General features: G+C 39.5%; 1 long non-coding RNA gene across 1 annotated transcript; it reads left to right on the forward strand.

Annotated features, from left to right (window-relative positions):
• Positions 1-3,429: 3,429 nt before the first annotated feature.
• LOC134439004 (uncharacterized) lies at positions 3,430-4,060 on the forward strand. Its single transcript, XR_010032699.1, has 2 exons — positions 3,430-3,585; positions 3,968-4,060. It is a non-coding gene; the product is annotated as an uncharacterized LOC134439004 (long non-coding RNA).
• Positions 4,061-6,687: the final 2,627 nt, after the last annotated feature.

The raw sequence follows: 6,687 nt of genomic DNA on the forward strand, positions 1-6,687 counted from the left end.
GACGTCTTGGGTGAGAGGGGTGCTATTTCAACCAGATGGAGAGGGAGGTTACTCATGCCATGTGCCTGCCCTGTGAACTTGAACTTGATCTTGATCAAGTCACCATGGTAAAGTTCATGAACTTGAGCTTGATCAAGTCACCATGACGAAGAACTTGAACTTGATCAAGTCACCATGGCAAAGTTCATGAACTTGAGCTTGATCAAGTCACCATGACGAAGAACTTGAACTTGATCAAGTCACTATGCCATGTGACGAGGACACACAGGGCCGGGGGCAGCTTTGGGTGGGCCCAGTACAACAATCTCTGAATGTGCCGGAAGTCCAGAGGTGCTGTGCCTGAAATTTATGATTTTGGGCTAATGTGCATATTCTTAGCATCAGTCACTGACAGTCACATGAAACACAATTTTATTAGGAAGTTGTGGTGATGAAATGATTCAATGTGATGCTCATTTCATATGGCGTTCAGTGTGACGATCCTCTCGATTTTTAACATGAATGGCATGCAGCGTCTGGTTCGGGTCATTTTATGGGGCTGGAAAAGCTTGCTTTGCTTAGTACCTGCACCACCAGAAGAATCTTTTGAGTAAATGAAAACGTCCCAGGTTTCTTCTTCTCTTTTTCCTCTTCTGTTTCTGATTTGTACTGAGACATGTTGCCAAATGGCACTATAGGCTTATTGAAGCTGAATGACGTCACATTTTTTTTTGTCTCCCTCGTAATGAAAGACCAAACCGGTAACACTTTATTTTAGGGATACATATATTAGCACTAATACATACAATGTTAATGCCTGCATAAGTAACTTGTAAGGCATGTACTAAGCAAATGCTAAGGCCTACTAGGTCCTTACTAAGGTTAAATTGTGCATTGTGTGGTATTGTGCATGAACAAGAAATTTACTAATACATGCCTAACAAATGTTTGATTTTGCTTTACAAGTTACTTATACAGGAACATTGTATGTATTAGTGCTAATAGATGTATCCCTAAAATAAAGTGTTCTACCACCAAACCGCTTGTGCATCCGGGGTGATAGGAGGTTCTTGATCCCTTTTTAACCCAGTAGGACACATGGCACTATAGGCTTATTGAAGCCGAATGATGTCACATTTTAACCCAGTAAGACACATGGCACTATAGGCTTATTGAAGCTGAATGACGTCACATTTTAACCCTGTAAGACACACATTACTGGTCACCTTAATTTCCCTCTTGATTAATAAATGACTCTCTACTTTACTCTACTCCTTCCTAATTGGTTGACTTCACGCAGTAGTTACAGGAAACACATCTAACAGCAACATGACCAGCATTTTTGAAGAGTGACAATGATGAGTGATGTGTCCACAGTTTTGCAACGCCCTTGTGTAATGTAGTTACGAAAAAACGGCCACCGTTGAAATGCAACATTGCACATTTACAGTACCGTTTTTTTTTGTTTTTCTTTTCAGTTGGTAAGGTAAGGTAGGCCTAACTTCATTGATACTCGAAGGTAGATTTGTTTGCAGGTTAAGAGTAAAAGCTTACAACAACACGTGGTACAATGACTGTGACACAAGACAGCAACAAGAGAATATCAAACTTCAGGCTTCTTGCAACATGGTATGAAAGTGCTTCATTTAGCCACTAGACTCATGATAGGTTCAATTAGCAATATTTGCACATTTTATATGGGCTGCTGTGGTCTAGGGGATAGGGAGATGGGTAGAACAGAGCATTGCAGGTTGTAATACCAATAAAAACAACTCAGGTTGTGTAACATTGTCAGTTCTGCTAAAAAAAAAGTGAGGTCTTTGGTAACACTTTGGAATAATGGATGCAAAAAAGCATTATAAAGACTTAATAAATAATTAACTATTGATTAACAAAACATTAACACACATTTGTAAATGACTAGGAAATGTAAACAAATGCTTGTAAATGACTATGAAATGCTATGTTAATATTTTATATTTATCAAACATTTACAAGTTGCTTGTAAATGAATAAAATACTCTGTTATAAGGTGTGTAGAATCTTGCATATATCATTTGTAGATATTTTATAAAGCATTAATAAAACTTAGTTAATAATAAAAACATTTGTTAATGTTTTATTCATCATTAGTTAATTATTTACTGAGTCTTTACTAAGGAACATTATTATGAAGTGTTACCAAGTCTTTGAATGTTCAAATGGTAACACTTTACTTTACGGATCGCTAATAAGGTGTTAATTTCATACTAATTTCTCAGTAATTTCAGTCTAATTTTATGGTAATAACTGCTTGTTATTAGTAATAACAGCAAAATAACCATATGGTTTCCAGTGCAATTACACTATAATTTCTCATTAATAACAGCAAAAATAACCATACAGTTTCCAGTGCAATTATGCTGTAGTTTCTAGTTAATAGTAGGCTAATGGAAACAGCTACTGTGTCATCATAGTAGTTAGGTGGTAGGTATGCCAGTAACTAAACGGTATCAGCCGAAGTAGTTTCATACTAATTAGGCTACATCAGGGCCGTAATGTGCAATATTTCCTCTTCCTATGTTATTGCATAGAAACGACCACCCAAGCATCCTTGTATTATTTCTGCTTAATTACCTTGTGAACAATTGAGTAGTTATATGGAAATAAGATAGAATCAGGGCCGTAAAATGCATTATCACCTATTCCACTCAATTTTATGGAAATTACATATTTTCATGGTCTTAAAATGTCTTATTTCTTATTTCCACTCAATTACTTAGTTATTATCATTTTTAATACAATATAGACTAGCCTACTATGAAGTGATTCAAGTACACAGACAAACACATTGTGTGCAAAACTTTATTTATTTTTCCAATCAGTTATGAGATTCATGTTCACTGATGTGAGGTTGTCAATCTGCCACCATCCAGAGGAAGTCCTGTGAACACAAACAAACAAACAGAGAAGTCAACTGCAAGACCGGTTTCACCACGTTTATTTTTTTATGTTATCAATTCACCATCGCTAAATTTGCTTCTGAAATGCAGTACCATGTTAAATGCACGTTGTAAATCTTCCTCAGGCTGACATCGTTGCTGACTTACAAAGGCAAACTCTAGCTAGCACCTAGCTTCAGTCATTGAAAACATGGTGGGCAGAGCTAGCTAGAACTAGTGGTTTCCATGTACCTCTGTAGGCTATGCCATTTCAGCACAAACACGGCTGATAAGACGTGTTTGCAGTGTATACAGTTAAAATCCTTCAATGCTCAGAGACAAAATGAAAGCAGGTTAAAGCTAGAACTACATTAAAAGTTCGTTGTCGGGAAGCTTACCTTGCCTGGCTCTGCTGCACTGAAGTTGAACTAGCTCGCGGTGGCGGCGAGTCCTGTTGTTGCTAGGCAACGAAAGTTTGGTTACTGCAGAACAGAAGCGTCTCAATTAGTAATCGCTAATCGCACTTCAAGCACACTCGTTCTAGTTGTACGCTGCCCGCTCTGCTTGCAGTATGGCTCAGAGACGCTGACGTTGTTTAATTGAGTACCCTGACACACAAGGGTGGAGTTTGAGACGCACCACACAGTGCTTTCGCACGCAGGCAGCAACCAGGGTAACTTTCAAGGTGAGCTAAAATGGTCTTGATGTTGATTTCATCCACCTTCAATCGTCGAATTACTTTAGCCTTATGCAAACATGTTTTATGAGTTAGTGTTAGGTTTATGTTTGTTCTGGAAATGAAACGGCATACAGAAGTACCTTTACAATGGAAACCACTAGCTAGCTCTGCCCACCATGTTTTCAATGACTGAAGCTAGGTGCTAGATAGAGTTTGCCTTTGTAAATCAGCAACGATGTCAGCCTGAGGAAGATTTACAACGTGCATTTAACATGGTACTGCATTTCAGAAGCAAATTTAGCGATGGTGAATTGATAACATTAAAAAAATAAACGTGGTGAAACCGGTCTTGCAGTTGACTTCTCTGTTTGTTTGTTTGTGTTCACAGGACTTCCTCTGGATGGTGGCAGATTGACAACCTCACATCAGTGAACATGAATCTCATAACTGATTGGAAAAATAAATAAAGTTTTGCACACAATGTGTTTGTCTGTGTACTTGAATCACTTCATAGTAGGCTAGTCTATATTGTATTAAAAATGATAATAACTAAGTAATTGAGTGGAAATAAGAAATAAGACATTTTAAGACCATGAAAATATGTAATTTCCATAAAATTGAGTGGAATAGGTGATAATGCATTTTACGGCCCTGATTCTATCTTATTTCCATATAACTACTCAATTGTTTACAAGGTAATTAAGCAGAAATAATACAAGGATGCTTGGGTGGTCGTTTCTATGCAATAACATAGGAAGAGGAAATATTGCACATTACGGCCCTGATGTAGCCTAATTAGTATGAAACTACTTCGGCTGATACCGTTTAGTTACTGGCATACCTACCACCTAACTACTATGATGACACAGTAGCTGTTTCCATTAGCCTACTATTAACTAGAAACTACAGCATAATTGCACTGGAAACTGTATGGTTATTTTTGCTGTTATTAATGAGAAATTATAGTGTAATTGCACTGGAAACCATATGGTTATTTTGCTGTTATTACTAATAACAAGCAGTTATTACCATAAAATTAGACTGAAATTACTGAGAAATTAGTATGAAATTAACACCTTATTAGCGATCCGTAAAGTAAAGTGTTACCGTTCACATTGCCGCTACTGTATATCTGTGGCATGACATTGTGGATGTCAGTGACTTGAGCTTGGTTAATCATAGGCAGTTAAGCCTTGGCCTTCAAGCTCGAACAGTCAAGTCCCCACATGGAGATGAGGTTTGCTCCATCATCCTTCATGTGCATCACGTACAACTTGAGTATTTTTTTCAATGGATACTTGACCCTGACTTTTCCTCTGGACTATGCACAGTGACTTCTGAGTCACCTGGACACTTTTTGGACGCTTTTTCACTTTGGGCTTTTTGGCTGCACTGTGCCACTCAGCTATAGGCTACATGAATGACTCTTATACCAACCACAGGCATGGGTGCCGCTAGAGGGGGAAAGGTGTTACAGATTCTAAGAGCCCAAGCACTGACAGGGGCCCTTAAGGGGCCTCAAAATCCGAATGCTTCCTGGGGCCCAACATTTCTGGCAGCGCCCCTGACCACAGGTGTGTGTGTGTGTGTGTGTGTGTGAGAGAGAGATCTAAGCTTACCTTTGGTTGAATGTATGAATGTAAGAGTGGGCTATATGGTTAATTAATATGTAATGATGAGTGGCAGCGCCCCTGACCACAGGTGTGTGTGTGTGTGTGTGAGAGAGAGAGATCTAAGCTTACCTTTGGTTGAATGTATGAATGTATGTAAGAGTGGGCCATATGGTTAATTAATATGCAATGATGAGTGTAATGTCTTGACTGTATTTATGTATGTACCTTACTGCACACCTTAATTTCCCTCAAGATGAATAAATAAACGATAGGCTATATTCTCTACTCTCTACTCTACTCTACTCCTTCATAACTGGTTGACTTCATGTAGGCTACAGGGGAAAAATTGTAACAGATCTAAAACTTAATGGGCAATCAGTTTCCACTAATTGTTGGTGGGGCTTACAGTGTAGCGCCACCACCTACTGTGCATGACCAGCAGATTTGAAGAGTGACAATGATGAATCGTGAGTCCTTTTGGGTGACACTCCCTGTCCTGGCATCACAGGTTTGCAATGCCTTTGTGCAATATGATTACGAGAAGACTGTGATGGGCACTAACTGGCACCGTTAAAATGCAGCATTGCACCGTTTATTTATTATTATTTTTTTTTTCAGTTGGTAAGGTAAGGTAAGGTACTGTAACTTCATTGATACTCAAAGGTAGATTTGTTGGTAAAAGCTAGTTCTGTCAGAACCACTCTAGTAAAAAATGAGACGGGGAAAAAGAGATACATTTCGGAAGCTTTATTTCTGAATGCAGACATTTGTGTTTGGCGGTATGGCTCTGTTTCGGAGGAAGTTCCACGGCTTCTCCATGAGCTCCATGGAAGCCGGAACAGGGAACAGCAGCATCCTCAGGTGGAGTGCCTTCCATTTAGCTGGAGAGGCAACACCCCCTAGAACAGAGCAAGCAACAATGACAACAGTATGACATTGGCAATGATTAGTCTGGTGCAGGCGTCACCAACGTGGTGCCCGTGGGCGCCAGGTAGCCCTCCAGGAGCTTCTGATGTGCCCACCAAGGATGTTAGTAAACAGTGACGACTACAAGACTTTAGTCACAGTTTATGTTTCTCTTAATTTAAATATGAAATTATGTCTTTATAACCTATAAGCAAATGATCATTCAATCATAGTGTGATTTGGTTATGATGTCAATACATCAGTAGAGGATTTTGAACAAACAAGTAGCCCTCGGGTAGCTCTCAGTAGCTCTCAAGTAGCCCTTGGTAGCCCTCAGACCCAGAAAGGTTGGAGACCACTGGTCTGGTGGAACAGGGGAGGTGGTGGGTGCAAAACAAGCAGCAAAAAGCAATGACAGGAAAACAAATTCGGTAGTTTAAATAAAGCGCGCCAAAGGTCAGAATCCAATTGCGAGCAGCAGCTGTTTAAGCCAAGCTCAGCTGATTCGTGGAGAGTAGCCTATGGTGGGCGTCAGCCAATAGGCAAAAGGGCGCATTGACTACGTGGTCTGCCAGAACTATTGCAGATT

The sequence above is a fragment of the Engraulis encrasicolus genome, chromosome 22, assembly GCF_034702125.1.
Source record: "Engraulis encrasicolus isolate BLACKSEA-1 chromosome 22, IST_EnEncr_1.0, whole genome shotgun sequence".
NCBI classification, from domain to species: Eukaryota; Metazoa; Chordata; class Actinopteri; order Clupeiformes; family Engraulidae; genus Engraulis; species Engraulis encrasicolus.